The sequence below is a fragment of the Nyctibius grandis genome, chromosome 4, assembly GCF_013368605.1.
Source record: "Nyctibius grandis isolate bNycGra1 chromosome 4, bNycGra1.pri, whole genome shotgun sequence".
In the NCBI taxonomy this organism is placed as follows: Eukaryota; Metazoa; Chordata; class Aves; order Nyctibiiformes; family Nyctibiidae; genus Nyctibius; species Nyctibius grandis.
Genome location: NC_090661.1, coordinates 30979196 through 30999550, shown reverse-complemented (window position 1 = coordinate 30999550; position 20355 = coordinate 30979196). Strand labels below are relative to the sequence as shown.

Below are 20355 nucleotides of genomic sequence, written 5' to 3'. Positions count from 1 at the left end.
TTGTTTAGCTTGTCTTTACTGAGAGATGGTATCATCTAGAATTTTAAGATTTATGTAACTATGCTATCAGAACTAATCTATAGCTTCTCCCATGCCCATGTGATAACAATGTACCATCTGTTGACATCATCCTTTCCTGTGCTGGTTTTTCTTCTCAACATTACTAGCTTTTGTCTTCTGTGATTCCTGTCAGCTTTCTCTCCTTTTCTCAGTTTTCTCCATTTTCCATTAATACAAGTCTTAAACTGCATCCACATAGTTTCTGCCTCTTTATCTTTGGTGACAGTCTTCTTTTATCTGACTTTCCTCTGGCTTCAGCTTCTTTCACGGTTTAATTTCAAGTCTTCTTTCTTCAGCATATCCTTCTCTAGTTTTATGTTCCCTCCTTTTCCCCTTTATCTTCAGATAGCCTCATTCATAAACACGTTGTTTTATCTCTGGGCACATGATTCTCGTTCATGATGTCCCTGTTCCAATACTGTTTCCTTCTGTTCAAACTAAAACTGTCATCTGTCTGTAGTATCTTTGTGAATATCTTATGATGAACTCAAACTCAATATGCTCTTAGTCTCCTTTCTTCGGTGCCAGCCACTCAGCGCTACTTCCGTTCCTAATCACTGCGTGTGATACCGTCTTCCTGTCAGTGAGGCTTACTGGCAGTTTTGACTTGGTATATCTTTACGTCCAGTCTGCGTATATATCCTGACAGTGTTTTCTATATAATATACATACATTCATATGTGTATGTATGTATTATTATTTTTTTTTCTCATTCACGAACCTGAAGTTCTTGTGTAGGCTCTGTGTAGGCTCTCCCCTGACCTGATTCTTACAGTATCCTTTTTCTGGTTTGATGAATACGAGGTTTCTACCTTGACAAACACCAAAATTCAGGGTGCTACTACAGACACAATTTATGTGATTTGGTTTGATTAACTTACCCTTCCAAAGTGCATCAAACAAGCTACTTATTTTCATTTTAAAGGCTCTTAAGGATCTCTGCCTGCACAGCCTATTATCTTTCATTCACAGTAAAGATAAGCAACAGTAAAGACGGTGACCTCCATTACCTACTTCTGCATTTTTAAAGAAAGGAACTTCATTTTTTATTTCAGACTGTTCCTTACTTTGGAAAAGAGATTTGTGTAACCACCCAAAACCTCACTGTTTTCTTTTAAATCTCTGTTTGGAAATGAAACTGGAAAAATATCATTATTTTCTGTAGGAGTTGAAAATAATCTTTGTTTGACACTTAAGCCTTCAAATACAGTCTGTTATGACTGTAATTATTATTTAAGGTTTAAATGGAAGGCGTGCTTAACAGCAAAAAGGAGAATTTAGTGCCAGTCTGTTTAGAACTACACAAAGATGGAGATAATACTGCATATGGAAAAGATTATCTTCTAATACAAGAAACCATATATGAATGATAGGAAGTCTTATTTATGCATGTGCTGTGCACATATTGCTGGCTTCTTATTTTGAATTACTGAAAAAAGTAGTTTCAATGTTGCATTTTCACTTTGACTGTTAGTAGTTTTTTATAGACAGGTTTAGAAGGAGAGTTTTTTACTGTCAGTTTACTTTCTTCCTGAGAATTTATGGTGTCTCCTTAGACTTCTTACCTGAAAGAATCGTCAAGGCAGAGAGCTTAGAATGAGAAAGCCTTTCTTGAAGATCATCCCAACTAATTCCATGAAGGGTTCAAGCTATACTCCTGTATTAAAGGATCCCCCCAGAGTTTTACTGTCACACTTGTCAGATCCTAAGACATCTCAGTGCCATTTTCAGAGATGTCGTTCATCTTTGTACTACCCATCTTAATGTCAAAATCCATGGTGATTTAGCACCATTAAAACCATGCTACAGGGGAGGCCATTCAGCTGTAGCTGCTCCTATCTAAGTACTGTTTTGAGCAATGAAGGTTTAATATAAAGAGCTTCTCAGAAAGTAATATTTAAAGAACAGGAAGAGGAGTCCCAAGTGAGCAATTCAGTTGTTCAACACTTGTAGTGGTTACTGTATTTTTTATTGCATTTTGGAGTGTCAGTTGTGGTCTGTCTGTTTACAGAATTGAGGAGCAAGCAGGTTTTAGCCCATTTCATTGATTTTTCCCCAATGGGATTTGCAATAGCATGATTTTTCGCCCTTGGATTTGATTATCTAAAATGACCTTCATTTGGTTTGCAGCAGCCAGATGACAGTATGACTGATTTTGAAAGTAAAAACATAAGACTTGAAGGAGATATATTGTAGTTTATCCACCAAGAATATGATGGAATCTAAGAAATTGCTTCTGTAGGTATTAATGTCGTCTTTATTCCCACATTTTTGTATCTGTCAAACCCCCCTTTTCAAGAAAAGTGCAGGACAGTCACAAAGCTTAAGCTTTTGAGGTCAGTAAGCAGCAGTTTTCATATGAACTACTGTGACAGGATGCACTGATTTCTACATATCTGAAGGACACAAATGATTCATGTGAAGTATCTGTTTCTCTTCTTAATTACCAATTAGGTTTTCCTCGTTTATTAACTCAGGGACCTAGCCAATGATATGTTTGGGTCATCCATTCCATCTGACCCAAGCTTTCAATACAAAGGATGGCATGGAGTTAAAGAGCAATACTTCTGTCATCGCCTTTTTTCTTTTTTATATAAGTTTCTTTTCCCACATTGCAGCTGAAATAGCCTTTTTCCTCTAATTCTCTCTGCAGAACTATGTAATTTCCTCCTCCAACAATATCAGAACTCTTTTTCAGAAAACAATGAAATAATATATCTGCAGTGTATTTCCCAAATATTTTAGTTGTAGCTGTCTTTATTCACTTCCCTACAAAGTGAATGCAGAGTTTCTAAGTCTTATTTTTACACATTGACTGTGTAGGTAGTAATCTGTTGTAAAGTTGGTAAAAAGGGATAGAACAGATTATAAATATAATACAGCAACTGTTAGAGAAGGACTAATCTTTTCTGGTATTTCTTAATCATTATTTGGACTGTAACTTTAAATTCAGCATTTTCCTTATAGGAAATTATCACCCCTCTTTATAAAGAGGCATAAGAGTTCATTTCAGGAAATTATGGGAAGGAGTATTTTGAGGGATGATTTTATGTAATGAAAATGTTTGTGTTCAAGCTTTATTAGTCTGCCCCAGTGTCTGAACATACTGGCAAAAGGAAATAGCTTTATTGCTCATCTTAAGGACCCAGGGTTTTTAGATTCTCTTGGGTTATTCAGTCAGCAGAGACAGTTTCCCACTTCTTTCAGGTATTAGCATTAAAAGGAAATAGTTGTAATTGCAGTTTTCTTACTATAGTATCATTTTACTGCAGTGGTCTGCTTCAGTAAAACTGAAAGGAAGACAGATTAACATAAAAATATAAAGCAAAAAAAATGCTTTGCAGACTTTTTCATGCTACAAATAGTTCTCTCTCAGAAGAATTACTGTAAAATAAAGTATTTTTAACTGCTAATTTTGAAATTTATTCATTTTAACAAAGTTGTCCTGTCTTGCAGCTGTCTGAATGACTATGTTTGTGAGGATCTAACTTCAAGGAGAGAGGGATATGTCCCTTGTATCTCAATAATAAGATATTTGTAAAATGTATGAACATGTTGAAGAGAGTAGTGAGGGTCTGCAGTTAATTAAGTTGTATGATCTGACACTATTACCTGGTTAGAACTTAAAAGTCAGAAACGAACATTTGTTGCAGCTTGTAGGATTGTGAAGGATGTAAGAAAGCAAGTAATGACAAACGTCTATCATAGTGTTGCTTGGAAGAGTGTAGAATAATTCACACTTGTTTAAAAATGAGAGCTTATGTAATGTTATTTTATATTTTCTGTTCAATTTACTTAACCTTGTTTTACTGGCTAAAGAACTTGAAGCCTGACTTAAATACATCATGAAAAAACTTAAAACATTTCAGGCAAGATCTTGAATGCAAATGCAAATGTCATATTTTAGATGTAGGTAGTACTAGCATTATGTGCCTTAGAGTGCAGATGAAATGTTTCTGTTCTGCCACTTACTCTATCTATATATTGTATATTCACTTTAAGAGTAATAGGAAAAAGTATAACTCCTGCAGATAAGGTCTTTGGAAGTGTATTCACTCTGTTAATATATAGTTCACTATTTACAGTGGGTAGTTTTGATCTGTGTTTTTTTTCTGTACATGGATTCATGTGCATTGAAGAACTAGTACTATTTCATTAGAATGAAATTGTTCTGAACACCCAAAGGTAGTATCTAAAAAGTAAAATATCAATCTCTAGTATAGTCTGTTCTAAACTGTGAAAAACATATATAAACAAATGGCACACGAACAAATTTTTCTGCAACTATGCTGTTGTTCTGAGTGGTTTGAATCCTGGCTCTTTGTCCATTTTATTTATTTTGCTTGGAACATATTTTGACCACATGTACTTTTGGGAAACCTTGAAAAACAATATGTATGTAGCTGGAAATAGGATGAAGAATATGGAAACTCGGGCACTATGTGCGTATAGGCTTCTCAAACGAAGTTTTACATGTTGGGGACAGTACTAGGATGCAGGTATTTGAGGTAGATGTAGAATTAAATTCCAGAATGGAAGTTGATAAGGAAACACTCATTGGTGGGAGGAGCCTTGTCTAGTGATGGAAGAGGTCGGAAAAGAGAAAAATGTTTGTGGGAAGGAGAACAAAAACTGCTGGGGATGATGTAGGCTGTTAAAAGAAGAAAGGAGGAAACAGGGGAAGGGGAATAATCTGTTGGAGAGAGGAAGCCAATAATTGAATTAATGGTGTAGATAAGAATTGATTACTGCAGAGCAGAGTAATTAGAATTTACTTGTGGGGACTCTTTCTAATCATCAGGGAAATTCATTTAGCAGGATGCAAATTTAGTATATTTATGAGATTCATAGTCTACTGGTTATTGCTTTTTGGGAGTGTTGTCAAAGGGTTATTTTACCTACCATTTTGTTTCCCATTGTCCTAGTGATAGATGAAGTAAGTAGTACTAGCATCTGTTTTTTCTTGAGACAAAGAATAAATGATTGTTTTTGAATGTAAACCTAACTTCATACAGCCTTCAGTTTACATGTCTCTATTTACATGGTGATAATAGAAAGTGAAGATGTCAGCTGTGGTACAGAAATAGAAAACCTTGAGGGACAAAATCCGAAGGACATTTGCATTCTTAACATCATCAGTACTACAGCGAGCTCTTGGGCAGTTGTCATCACTCCTGTTTTAAAGTGAATGTTAACCACAACTGTTCTTTGAGGTACTATTAAATTTAATATAAAGAAAGCGAAATAAAAGTAAAAAAAAAAGCTGCTAGTCTTTGCTCTTAAACAGATTAACCTTTAAAAATTACTTTGAGGTCATGATTCTTCAAAAATCCATAAATTAAACTGTCATTGACAAAACCGTCATGTATTATCATAGGCCTGAGTTTTGTTGTCTTTTATTTATGTGGACTTCAAAATACAAATAACCAAATTGTATTTGTTTTACAAAGAAGATAGTATAACATGTATGCAAGCTGAGCTGACAAAGCTAGGGAAAAACACAATTGAAAAACCATGCAGAAGAAGGTGGTATTTGGATGAAACCTTTTTATCTAAAACATCTGTGTTTTTCTACTCAGTATACAGGTCTCGCTTACTGGCAGCATAAAGCATTACTCAAATTAGCAGCCAGTCCCCTGAGTCTAGTGGTTTGGACTCAGCAAAGATGAATGAAGGAGAAAACTCCTTTTTGCCCAATTTGGTGCTTAGTTTGGACACGGCCTTCCCCTTTGAGAGTATCCCAACTAGAGGGTTAAAGGGGATTCTGAGGAGACTCTGTTTTGCCTGTGGATCTGTTGTATTTTTGATAAATAAGGCTTTTTAGGTCAAAGGGAGAGTTACCCTAAAACTGCTTTCCTCCTTTTCCCCACCTTTCTCCTGCCCTTCCCAGTGACTAGATTTTAGGTCATTCTTCATTTGTTATTTAAATAAAATGAAGCGCTTCAATGGAGTTCTCACTCTCATAGGTTTGTTTAGCATGACCTTAATTTCAAGTGTCTAAACTTTCCTGTATTTGTTTGAAATAAGTAAAAAAAACAAAATTACATTCTTGTAACATACTTTAAGGAGGTTTACGGTATTTTAGATCTCACTTGCTATGTTTTTTTTACCTGGAAATTTGAAATTGTAAACCATACCAAGCTGGAAAGTCCTGATTTTAGAACAACTAGGGAATGTAGCACTGTATTTTCTGATATGCTGTGCATTAAAGGAGTCATAAAACTCTAAACATTAACAAAAGCATTCAAATCCAAAAGAGACAGAGTCTCCACCAAAATTTTCTGATGAGTTACTCATGCTCTTTACTGGTGACCTGTCAGTGATAAAATTGTCTCTTGACTGCTGCTAAAGCAGAAGATACACCAGCTGCTGTACAGTCTGATCCTTAGAAAAATGCAGTGAAAGCAATTGTGAATACAAATGTTTAGATGTTTTTGTTGTCTAGGGAAGTAGTTACAAACCTGTTCCCATCAAACAGTGAACATGTTATTCTATTCAGGTGTTTATGTACAAAATCAGATAAGTGCTGCTTGCCTTTCTTCTTTCTTCTTTCAACCTCAGTGCCCTCAGGTTCAGAGGATTTTCCAGTAAATGAATTTTTATCTTCAAGTTTCACTTTAGGATGACAGATGGTGTCCTGGAAATATACTTTAGGAAGCTGAATTCTTAAAAAAGCAAAACAAAAAACAAAATCCCAACAAAAAACCCAAAACAAACAACTCCCTCCAAAATAACAAAAAAAAACGCCTGTGCAGAGCGCTGCACAGAAATGTATGGGTAAATATCAAAGCAGAGTTACACATTTTGAAAGCTTTCGAATTCTATTGTACTTCAGTTGCATACCTTCTATCCCTGTATTTATTTCTTGTATATTCATCCTTTTATTTTGTTTTTTACTTTACGAAAATTTGGGAATGGTTATGCATTTGAATTGCATGGTGTTTCTTTCTTTTAATATTCTGGATTGTCTTGATCACTGAGGAGGACTAGAGAATACTTCCATCTTATTCTACCTTACCTCCTGTCATCTTGGCAGAAGAATTGCAGATTATTTATTTCTGTGGTTGGAAGAGAACATAGTTGTTATGGTACTGAAAGAGTGGAAGCTGTATCCATTAAATGCTTTTTATGATGGGCAAAAAAATGGGATAATTTTAAGATCTAAAGGAGCAATGGTGAAGCTACAGTGTTGTAAGAAAAAGGATCACTGCAAAACTTTTGTCCTCTCTGAAGGCAATTTGGACCCACAGACTGCTTAAAGATAGATTGCATATATATGATTCTCAGTCTCCGCTTCAAGTAAATGCTGTTATAGCCTGATCTGCAAACATTGATATTACTTTAAGAAAAAAGTCTCGGAAGTGGTCCACAGATAGTACTGACTAAAACTGGTGCAGTTTTCTTTATTTACCCCAGTGCCACTGATCATTTAGAATTTGTGTCAGTAGCTACTCCTGAATAATACCTTGACTGCATGCATTTATTATAAATAAGAGTCTGTATCCTGGAAGTTGTTCAAGAGTAGTTCCTGAACATTGCATTCGGATTAAAATCTGGATTAAATTGAGACCACCTATTAAATGTAAATGATTGGCAGCACTTTGGTCAACTCTAGAAAATTGTGAAATTTATCAGGTTTTGGTTTTATTTAAAGAGCAGGAAGACATGTCTTATCTTCTGCAGTTCCATGATACTTTCTGTGCTTTGAGTGACAGATTAAAGCAAAATCCAAGGACAACTAGGACATGTTTTATGAGTACAGTATTAAATGGCAGTGAATTATATGAAAAATAATTAAATACTAAAAAAAAGTTGCAGGGAGCTCTTTCAATTGATAGTGCTCCATATTAAGCATATAATAAATAATTGGCTAAAATACATTAACTGGTCTAAAAAGACCTCTCTTCCAAACCTGACTAAAACTGTTGAAAGCCAGATGCTGCAGGGTAATTGTCCTGGTTTGGCCTAAACCAGGCCAATTTTCCTTTCAGTGATTTTTACTTTCAGCTAAGTCTCTTCTAAGTAACTGCTCTTTCTGAAAGTAACTGCATGTTTTGCAGACAGTGTCTGCTTCCAGGACTGATAACGCTCGAAGTTTGTAGTTATCACTGAGGCACTGGTAGGGATGTTATGCAGAAAGGCTCTTGCTGTACTTAGTCTTAGAGAAACCAAGGTCACTGCTAAATTCCTCACTGCTTACGAGTGAAGAGCCGAAGGGGGGTCGCACCTGCAGGGAGGAGCGGACAGGGCAGGTGACCCAAAATTGACCAACGAAGGTATTCCATCCCATACACGTCATTCTCAGTATAAAGCGGGGGATCACGAGGGTCTCGCCCTCTCTCTTGCCCCTTCCGCCTTTTCCTTGCTGCTTCTGCTGTGTTTGGGTGTTTCTGCTGCTTCGGGCTGCTTCTGCGGCTTGAGCCTTTGGCCAGTGTCCAAGGAGGACCCTGTCCGTTTTCCTGCTCCCCCCGATCCCAACCCGTGCATCCCTGAATCCAGCTCTCGACCGTCGCTAGGCCCAGGCTGGGCCTTCCCGGAGCCTGCCCTGCAGTGCCGGTGGTGACGTGGCCGACATCGGGGGAGCTCGATCTTGGTTTTGTATATATATTTGTATATATTTGATTATTTCTATTATTATTATTATACTCTTTTTCATTATTATAGGTTTATTAAAACTGTTTTAACTTTCCAACCCGTAAGTCTCTCTCCCTTTTCCCCTTTCCCTTTCCCTTTGGGTGGGGGGGAGGGTTAACAGAGAGCATCTGCCACAGGTTTAATAGCCGGCCCAGCTTTAAACCGTGACAGTAATGGTCCGTGTCATTTTGTTAAATGTACTGTTCAGTGGTTGTTTCACCCTGTTGAGAAGCATTTTGTTGCTGTGTCACGGTTTAAAGCTGGGCTGGCGATTAAACCTGTGGCAGATGCCCTCTGTTATCCTCCCCCCCTCCCCCCAGAGGGAAAGGGAAAGGGAAAAGGGAGAGAGACTTCTGGGTTGGAAAATTAAAACAGTTTTAATAAACTATAATAATGAAAAAAAGGTATAATAATAATAATAGAAATAATCAAATATATACAAATATATATACAAAACCAAGATCAAGCTCCCCTGAAGTCAGCCACGTCACCACCGGCACTGCAGGGCAGGCTCCGGGAAGGCCCAGCCTGGGCCTAGCGATGGTCGAGAGCTGGATTCAGGAACGCACGGATCGGGATCGGGGGCAGCAGGAAAACAGACGGAGTCCTCCCTGGACACCGGCCATAGCAGAAAGAGGGCGAGACCCTCGTGATCCCCCCCCTTTATACCGAGAATGACGTGTATGGGATGGAATACCCTCGTTGGTCAATTTTGGGTCACCTGCCCTGTTCGCTCCCCTCTGCAGCTGCGACCCCCCCTTCGGCTCTTCACTCGTAAGCAATGAGGAATTCAGCAGTGACCTTGGTTTCTCTCAAGAATAAGTACAGCAAGAGCCTTTCTGCACAACATCCCTACCGGTGCCTCAGTGATAACTACAAACTTCGAGCGTTATCAGTCCTGGAAGCAGACACTGTCTGCAAAAACATGCAGTTAGTTAGAGGAGACTTAGCTGAAAGTAAAAATCACTGAAAGGAAAATCGGCCTGGTTTAGGCCAAACCAGGACATGCTGGCATTTACCTTTTGCTGTCTTCTCTCAGTAATGTTCTCTCTCAATCTCTATTAGTACATTACACAGGGATGTGATTAGTTGAGGATTGCATGTTTGCACCTAAACAAGTAAAATCATATTTATTTTTCTTCTTGAAATCTTCTCATCTTCCTCAGCTATACTGTCTGTCTCATATTTAACATGTATTGTCACTTAAACTTGCAGTACAATTTTTGAGCTCCTCTTCTTCATTTCATTTTTACCTTCAAGTTATCACTAAATCTTATTTTCTCACTGAAACTTATGCAAACTTCTCTAAAATTTATCCACATGCCTTCTTTTTTCTGTTAAAATTTTCATCAGTCCTTATTATTATTAAGGTTATTTCCTTATCAGTTATTGCAACAACTTCTTTTTAGCCTCCTCTTTTCACTGTCACTCTTGTGTGAGTAGAGTTCACTGGAGTCATGTCTCACTAACAGTTGCACTGCTGTGTAGTTAGGCTGCTGTTGTCCAGGCTGCAAGTGATGAATGTCACAAAGCAGTGTTACTGCAGTTGTAGGTGCTATGGTACTATACATGATATGTTACAAGGAGGAATTTGAACCTTAAGATAATCCTGTTTTATCCTTCCCTTTTATCCTTTTCCTAACCTGTTTCTGCAAAACACAAGAACTTGAATAGTTCAGCATGCATTCTCAAGCTTGGCGTGGAGACACCCTGTGGCATGGAGCAAGAGCTACCTAACTATTCAGGCATGGCACAAGAAGCACTCAAGAGCCTTCCAGTGCTCCCAGGGGGCTAATCTGCTCAGGCTCATCATTTCTCAGTTCTCTTTATTTCTCATTTCTCAGTTCTCTTCATTTCTCAGTTCTCTTCCATTAATGCTGTACCGGACTAATAACACCGTTACCCGCTCCTCCTTACTGCCACAGAAAGATTCAAATTATGGGAAGGATGATGGAGGAAGCAAAACATGTGTTAATAAGTTCCTGTCTGTATAACAGTCCTCTGAGGCTTTTACATGTTGATATACTTTAGAGTAGACCTTTCATAAGTTGTCTCCTTGAGTGAACACACCAGTATCTTGCAACATAATTTTTTGGAGCAGGGAAGTGACAAAAAGTTACGTTTTCTCCTCAGTGTTTGCATGAAAGCTATTCATGATGTACTGGACACCTCAGTGCTAATGGTTACAAAGCAAAGACAAGTGCATGGTAAAATTTGGCTTGAGAAGTTCCCAGGATGAAATGTCTATAACTGGTCAATCCTAAAACCAGAATTATTTTTATTAATTTCTACATTGTTTGTCTAACAAAGACAGAAATTAATGTGAAGAAGGCACTGAACACAGTGAAGTAATGTCAGGCATTAAATGGCTATGTAACTTGCAGCGGTTCCTCCCTGTCAAATTCTTTAAACTGATCTTTACCAAATCACTGTGGATTCCACTTAACTCTTCAGATTTTCCCTTATTCCTCCCCAGGTCTGTGATTAGATTTCATGAAATAAGGGAGAGGAATGGAATGCATGAGGTATCAGAAAGTGCAAGGGGAAAAACAAGAGGAGGAGGAGAAGGAAAAGGGTGACTGAGAATGAATATTATTTACCTGCCCCATTCCCCCTCTACTGCAGCGGTAAAGATAGCAGGTGTTGAAACAAGAACAAGAAACATTTGGTGATAACCTCAAAGGTGTCCTGTAAATGCCTCAGTGAACTTTAAATCTGGAAGTAGTTCAGCTGTATTAGTGTGAAGCTTTGTGTGAGCTGTCTAGCCTGGGAAGACCACTGTGCTCTGCCAGGACCAGAAGTAGTGTCTGCCTCTGTAGAGCATTGCACTGGGTCAGCTGCTTCTTGAAACAGTTTCTAGAAATATTTATTCTCATCTATATGAAGGGAGGAAGAAGGCATGACAGGGAAGTGGGATGCAATTCAACAAGGCTAAATTATGTTCAGTTTTTTCATTGTTACCAGCTTACTGAGGAGTTTGGTGGGATGGAATAAGTTGGCAAGTTGAAGTTTTAGCTTGAACCATAGGACAGGTATCTTAATCATGTATTTTGAGATCAGTCTCCTAACAGCCACCTCTCTTCACTTCTCTTCCGCACTTCTTCAGAAGATTCAAGAGCTGGGACTGTAAAACATTAAAAATAAGTAATAGTTTTGTACTCAACTCTCTATAAATCGGCAGAAAGGCATAGAATGAACAAGAAATTATAAACAAAGGAATATTTTAAATCTTTAGTATGTAAATCTTAATTTATTTGAATAATGTTGTTGCACTGATTGTGTATTTTACAGCAATTAGCAAAATCAGTTCAGCGATTATGGCACATATAAAAATAAAAGAAAGAGCAATAGAGATGTATGTGATATAATTCAGCTGCCAAATAGAGTGCAGTAGGCTCCTGATAATAGAGTTGGAAACTATTTACTCTATGTTCTCTGTTTCTAAAATAAATCTTTTTATTAATAAATAAAGATTCAAAAGTAGTATTGGAAAAGAGGACTGGGATAATTTTTTGGAAACCTGACTATCCCTTCCTGTTATAGCCCACTTCTGTCTTTCCATGACTATAAAATTACATTTTGTACATTTTGCAACCGTAGTACAAAGAAAATGTCTAAAGAACAAATATTTTAAAACTATGTTTTCAGCTATTCTTCACTAAATCTGCATCAGTCAGACTACAGTACATGTATTTTAGGAAATAGATGAGGTTTGCAAGATTTCCGTCTAAATTCTGAGCTAAGCATTTGATAGTTGATAGCTTTTAAAAAATGAATTGCTTTAAAGGAAAAAAAAGCTTTGTTTTAGTAAATGGAGTTCTGTTGAAGAGCCTAAGATGAATTATTACCGCTTTATATTTTCTTTATAACTTTCAGTTCTGTAGCAAAGGAATTATTATATAATATCAGAGCCATTCAATGCAAGATGTAAACATACAGCCTCATTCTTAAATAACCTATACCTACTCCTTAATTCTCTCCCTCATGTCATCTAAGTCAACAAAGAGAGGAGCCTAATTCATCTTTACTTTTCTTAAATCCCAGGAGAAACTGAAGAAGGTTTAGATTTTTATGTCAAAATGTCTTACATGGAAATGGTTATTTGCTGGAGAGACTAAGCCAAGAGCCCTTTGTTTTATTGGATTTATAAGCAGGAATCTGCATGAGTTGAAAGAATTATGACGTTAGTCATTTGAGGCTCCATTTCTGAATTAGTGATAACTTTATAGGGAAGACAAGGGAGTTAGTTTGGAGAGGTTTGTGCAGACATTATTTTTTAATAAAGATATTAAAATAACTATTAAATTGTTAGGTTTCAAAAGTTTTTGAAGTAGTGCGTAGCCGTGATACACCTACCAATGATATAATAATATAGCTGTGTTATACCTACCAGTGTAACACTATTTATTATGTTTGTCTGCCATAATCTCCTTCAAGGACATAGAGGGAGATTATTTAAGGCACAATCTTTTAATGTATATATGTAGCACTTTCAGCATCCAATGAACATGATCCTTGCCAGTTTGATTGTATTACTGACAAAGAAGAATCAGAGAATCGTTTTGGTTGGAAAGGACCTTTAAGATGATCAAGTCCAACCATTAACCCAGCACTGCCAAGTCCACCACTAAACCATATCCCTAAGCATCACATCTACACATCTTTTAAATACCTCCAGGGATGGTGACTTAACCACTTCCCTGGGCAGCCTGTTCCAATGTTTGATAACCCTTTTGGTGAAGAAACTTTTCCTGATATCTAATCTAAACCTCCCCTCGCACAATTTGAGGCTGTTTCCTCTCATTTGTTACTTGGGAGAAGAGACTGACACCCCCCTCACTACAACCTCCTTGCTGTTGTAAACAGCAATAAGGTCTCCCCTGAGCCTCCTTTTCTCCAGACTAAACACCCCCAGTTCCCTCAGCTGCTCCTCATAAGACTTGTGCTCTAGACCCTTCACCAGCTTCATTGCCCTTCCTTGGGCAACGCATCAGCACGTCAATGTCTTTCTTGAAGTGAGCGGCCCAAAACTGAACATAGTATTCAAGGTGTGGCCTCACCAGTGCCAAAATGAAGGAAATCAGTGTTACAGAGACAGACAGCTGGTGTCTCATGTGTGATAGTACAAGGTGAAAAAGGCAGGTAGTGAGTTAGTGTAAAAGATGAAAAAAGAGCATTATGAGTTGACTTAGAAGGTGACACAAGTGGAATGAATATATGAATTTCATGTGATGTGATACTATTTTGTAATATCTCTATGGAATATTCTTGCAATAATTAAATGAAATTAAAAACTTAAGAAAATAATATATGGTTATTTCTTTGAGAGGAAGATTCTTTGTGACCTGGTGTTTGGGATTTTGGGGTGAAAAATAAAAAGAATACACAATCTATGAATGCCCTGCCTGGAGGAACAGGTGGATAAATAGCTGAGATATGAAAAAGATTTAATTTTTGTAATAGAATACTTTGTAATTGTTGGGGTATATTTTTTTTTTTCTACTTTCCTGTGATGTGCAGAACACTGATATCAGATCCAAACAATCATTGAACAATTTAGTTTAGGAATTCTGGTGTGCTGTACAGCTGTTCTATATTCTGATACAGCAATTCCTTTATTTTCTACAGACCTGATAGGTGCTCAGGGAAGTGGGCTGTAACAGTCCTTTAAAAGAAAAGATAAATAAATTTTCCACTGAGATTTGATATTATCTTTGAAAAAAATTGAATTATTCTATGAGTGGTGAAACTTACTGCTTTCCTATGGTTTTGTGTACTGGTTCCCTTATGCCCTCCAAATTTCTTAGTATTTTCAGCTTAATACTACACCCTGCCTTTCTGACCAGTACATAGTCACAGTTTTGGGACTAGGCATGTGCTTACTTGCCATCTAAAATGCATGCTGATTGACCACCTGATAGGTGTCTCTTAAGATGGATGTGAGCCATTTTAATTGAATTTTAACTGTCTGCCTCTGTGCCAAGGTACTAATTTGGGTTCTGTCTTTAATCACTAATTTTCATTAAACTTGCAGGAACTGAAAGTCTTTGAGAGGTGCCCTATTTGTTTGAAATTAAAAGCTATTATAGTGGAAAGACAGATGGTTTGGTCCAGTAAAATTTTTTCCTGGTAAAAATAGAAGCAAACCAAAATCAAAACAGAAACTTTAGTTTCTAATTCTTTCTGAGCTATAGACTAAATTCTCTCGTGAGTTATGAAAAATTAGTTTCAATAGTTTAAAAGAAAAGAAGGAAAGTGTGTTTTTTTATGTACATTAGCTTGCTTGAGACCTTTTGCTTCTCATCCTTAGTTGAAAATAAGTCTACTACTGAAATAAGTCTACTACTGGATTGAGGCAACTCTTTAATGTATGGTATTAACATTATAAATACTAAATATGGTATGTACAAAACAATTAAAAATGAAGGTTTTGGTTCTCCAGTCTGCTAAGAGCACAGGACTTCCCATAATGCAGAACAATCATAAAATTTTTACTTATGGAGATAAGTAAAACAATATTCTGCTGTGTGGGGAAATTCTCTGCCAGAGCATTACCTGGCTTACGTAGGTAGTCTTCCTCTTACAGTAATCTCTGCTTCAGCTCCTGGTATAAGAGGAAGAAGAAAGATTGCACAGGGCAAAGCAAACATACACATGGCAGATTTATCCTGTGTAATTTTTCATTGCAGTAAGTTCAGGTTTGTGACAGACACTTAGTAGTAGGTTATTACCACCTCCAGCCCACCAGACTTTTTGTCTGCTCATGAATCAGCTTTGGAACGATTGCCGTTTTCAGCTGGTGCATCGCATTGGCTAAGTAGATACTCCAGATTGAAAACTGAGTAGCTCGGAAGCTGGTTCGTGTATCAAATATTGCTGCCTTAGTGGTGATGCTCTTTATAGCACAGGCAGTTGGAGTTAAATTTTCATTTGTCACCCCATGTCTGTTAGAACCCACAATAGCAAAATTTAATTGTACTGTTAGATGTTAACTCAGCTTGTTACCCAGCTTCTGCTGGAACTAGGTAGCATAGGATCAGACAGCTGATTTTTGGAAATCACAATTTCTGTTGAGGTAGATCTGAGTCCAAATAAGGTGTTGTACTGACAACTGGTAGAAGATGGGTTGATAAAGAGTTCTAAGTGCAAGGTACTTGGTTATTAGTGTCTGATGTGGTTTTTATGTAGAGCCAAAAGTGTGGGTTTGAAGAGCTGTATATACAGTGAAAACTAATTGAGATGTATAATATATTGTAATGGCAGTTGTATTTCAACTGCTTGATCTTTCCTTACCCAAATGATCCCTGAATTTTTCATTTACTTTAAATTGGTGCTAACACATGCTAGGCATTCGATTAGGTTGCAAAGCCTATATCCACAAAAACAGGGGGAATGAAAATGTGAATTGTTGAAGTCATTTGGTATGAAAAAGTTTCCAAAGAATCAGAGATATGTATAGTTCCAATCCTGGAAATATATCCCTGTTGGGTAAAAGAACTAGGAAATTGACTTTTTAAAGGGAAAAGATAAGAAAGGAGGATTCTGCCTTTAACAAAGGGAAATGGAGGTAATGTACATGGCTGCTTCTCTATCCACCCCCCTACGCGCTTTAGAAATCGGCTTTAGAGGCAGCACCGAGAAGGTGAAGTTCACTGCTTGAGTTGGTTTCTCAATCTAAAACGTAAAGACACTTAAGAATTCCCAGTTATTGCCTGACTGATAGGAAGAACCATGGTGTGTCAGATATAATGTAAAGAATCATTATTGTTTTATTTTTTCATGCTTATTATCTAGTTTCCATGACTGCAGTAAAAAGTTAACTTTTTGCTCTGCATGATATTACCAACATTACCCAGAGCAATAAACCCAGAGCATTTATCTAGAGATACTGAACTGAGCTAAGGAGTGTGATTTGCCTCCTCCACAGCCCCTCCAAAGAAGCAACAGTCATAGACAGGTTTGTAAGCATAGTGTCTCCCAGGAGTCTGCAAACCTGTGTGTTTAAAGGAAATAGTTCACTTTTTTAGGAACTCCTAATTTCCTGCATGTAGTTTATCTCAGACATTGTTATGTGTTTCCAGGGCAGGGCCACCTCCAAAGAAAATTGGTGTTACATTAAGAAGTACCTTTATGTGTAGAAAAATTCTTCATAGTCATTGGATCTGCTTCATATGCCTGTATCTTCAAAATAATTTATTTTAACTTGCATTTGAAGAATTTAGTGATAGTAATCAAATCTGAGACAACTCTCACTTCCAGATCACTGCTTGAGCTAATTATATGAGAAAAAACTTTTTTATGTAAACTGATCTAAACAAGTTACAGATTTGTAGAAGATTTGCAAAGTATGTTTTGTGTCAAATATAAGTATGGAAGAACTTCTTAGAAATTATATCCCTTATTCTAATAAAGGAACTAAATAATGTGATCTGTGTGGCCTACCACTAATTTAATACCTGGGATTTAAGGCAAAGTTTTGTAGGAATTCTTGTTTCTGCAGAAAGTATGACTCTAGAATCCAAGAACTCTTCCATACTTCCCCATTTGTTCCTGTGCCAATTTGAGAGATATCTATTTCAAAAGCTTTCTTACTCTATCTGAAGGAAAAACATGATAACAATAGTTGCCATAAATGTGTGGTGACTGCTCCCAGTCTATGACTGATAAGAAAAAACTCCCACTAAATTTCAAGTGAAAAAACAGGAAAATGTTGATTGTGGCATTTGTCATGGAAAGGGAACATAGATGTGATCCACTTTAATCAAGGGTGTCAGTGGAATTCACGGATGTATTCAAATGTAGGATTCATCGTCTCTTTAGTACAAATGCCCGTTACAGCTATAGGCTCCAAAAATACCGTAGATTCTGTTGGTTGTCTTAATAGGTCACCTATGATGACTGAAAAAAATGGACCTATTAAGCTTTTTTCTCAACAAGGAAATCTACTTTGCTTTAAGGAAGCTCAGTTGCTGTCTCATAGCAGCTTTCTTAGGTAAGACATCTGGAACACAATACCATAAACAAAGTTTCTGCAAGGCTCTTTTGGTTTGTTTTCTCTTTTCCCCCCAATTGGTGGCAGGTGAACTCAGACAGGAAAAATTTGGAGGTGTCTAAAAACAAATTAACATGATCAGTAATAGCAGAGGGGGATTTTATTTGAAAAAATGTGGTGAATCATTCAGGAAGTTACTATTATTACCTGTAATATTTCTTTTTTACTACATGAGCCATTGTGAGATGCCTGAAGAGCTCTGAAACAGTTTCAGAAGTCTTGCAAATGCTCAGAAGTCTATAAATTCTATTCTGAATTGGGCAAACTTGATTTGAGCTACTAGAGCCATCATTCATGTTGTTAGTGACATGATAAAATTAATCTATTGTTGTTGTGTGGCATTGTAATACCACTATTAAATAGTGATCAGTCGCATTAGCAAAAGGTATTTTATTGTGTCTTAAAATGTAACAGAGTTACATATGCTCCTAAGTCAGATTTATACAAACTACACTTTAAGGCAAGAGATTGTAAAAGTGTTTAGATGTCCTTTCTGGGGTAAAGAATTCAGAATTCATTTCATGCTAAGCTAATATATAGAAACAATATTCATGCTTCTGCACCCCCCGGCCCCGTCAGGTGATTCTCAGATACTTGAAATCATCTTAGAGCAAATAATTTCATAGGAATATCTAAGGATGGCAGTGACTTTAACATTCAAAAGCAATTGAGTTGGTACACAATGAAATTCCTCATATGGACTTTTCTCCCCCAGGACAGAACTGCAGTAGGTCAGATTGTTAGTTTTTGTAAACTGGATGGGATAATTTAGATTCCATATGCCATTTCTTACTCTTATTTCCTTGTCAAGCAACTGGAATGTTTTTGTGCTAGTTATCAAGTAGAAATTTAAGTTGTTACCCTAGGAATAAAAGCCTCATTTCATCCTAGTTTTCATATTTTTCATTATTCTCAGAACGGAAAAACTTAACTTAGTGAAACTGAATGTAGTCCTTCCTTTTTAACATTCAAACCACAGGCTGAACACAGTAAGCATTTGGTTTCATCTTCTGAAACTTCATGCTCTTGGGATTTACTGAATCTGTATTTCTGGGTGTTTTGAAGTTAAGGTCTCAGTGTCCTTCTGAAGAAGTGCTATTCACCAAACTGCATCTTTTTGGAAATTTACCTGTATTTTGATTGTCTTGGCAGTGATGCTATATTATTCTTATTTGGATGGTTTGCCAATCTTCAGAACTACTAAGGCGGCAACTTAAGTCGTGTTTTTGAAAAATTTATTTTCTCCTGAAATGTAGCAGTTCCAAAGCATTTTGAGCTATTCCTTTTATAATTGCATGGTATTGTGAAATTTCTGCAACTACAGTGTTATGCTTCATTTCAGGGTAGTGTTCAGTACGGCATATGATATCCTTACAAGAATTAAGGTAGAAACTCAATTGTCTACCTTGCCTGAACACAAAATGTGTTCCAAGCACCATTTAAGCTTTATGATAATGTGCAAAACCTAAGATTTATGGAAAATCATCTGAGAACCTGTTCATGTTAAGAACATCCTAGAAAATATTCTCCACCTTGACTAACACCAGTTCAGCTCTCATCATACCACTCTAGCAGACATTGATTATATGGGCTGTTGAAGCCTTTTTAAAGGCGTTGCTGCATAATCCTGCTGGATTTAATTGATAGGGTTACTGACAGTAATGGCAGCTTCGACATACTTAAATGATAGCTCTCGGTGTAGCGTCTCTTGGTGGATAAAAAGAAATTATACCTATATATATATAGGTGGGGAGAGACTGAAGTGTTTTATCTTAATCGGGTAATAATTTTATATTCTGGTTATCTGTGTGTGTATATCAAACCAGAGTTTTAAATGTACTGTGCAAAAATTTTTAAAATCTTGAGAATTTTCATGAGTCTGGGGCAGGCAGACAGATCACCAATACCCTTTTAAGTACAAGTCAGAGGTGAGGAAGATAATTCAAGTTTTTCACGTCCACTGTTAGAGGAAACAAAAAGAATTATTGATTGGGAAGATAAGACTGTGTAAAAGAAAGCAAATTTAGCAGGTCTGGCAGTTCTCTTTATGTAGAATGATTAATTAAGGGGGTAGCATGGACTGGATATCTGTCTTAGGCAAAGTAATAACAACATGGTTAGATTTTTTTTTAAAAATTGTAAATATGTAGTAGTTATAACTATTATCAGTTATATAATTCTTTTTGTAACATTTTATCTGATGGAAAGAAGGATGGGAAAATATATTCTGTGATTGTAAAACACCAATTGACTTATGATCATACAATATCTAGAGTGTCGGGGAGGAAATGCTGGTATTCAGAAACTAGAAAAGAAAAAAATATTTTTAATTGGTGCCTGTAGTGCAGCCCTTGCTATTTATTGCCAGCCACAGCTTTGAGACTTACCTGTGGCTTTCCCTGCTTTTGGAATTTCTCAAAAAAATTATTGATTTGCTAGTTCAGAAAATAATATGTGAAAATGTTGCTAGCACATTTCAGTGAATGGCTGGTTGTCTGTTCATACCACATAATATTGGTGTATTTTAGCAAAGTGGAAGAAATCGTTGTGGTTTAGATCCTGTCAGAATTTTAAAACTCAAACTTCTAATAGTTAAAACCAAGAAATAA

The 20355-nt window shown here is 36.8% G+C and overlaps 1 protein-coding gene across 1 annotated transcript in view; it reads left to right on the top strand.

Annotated features, from left to right (window-relative positions):
• Nucleotides 1–20355, top strand: part of TTBK2 (tau tubulin kinase 2) — a 107961-nt gene that overhangs the window by 44160 nt on the left and 43446 nt on the right. The gene's annotated exons all lie outside the window — the stretch shown is intronic.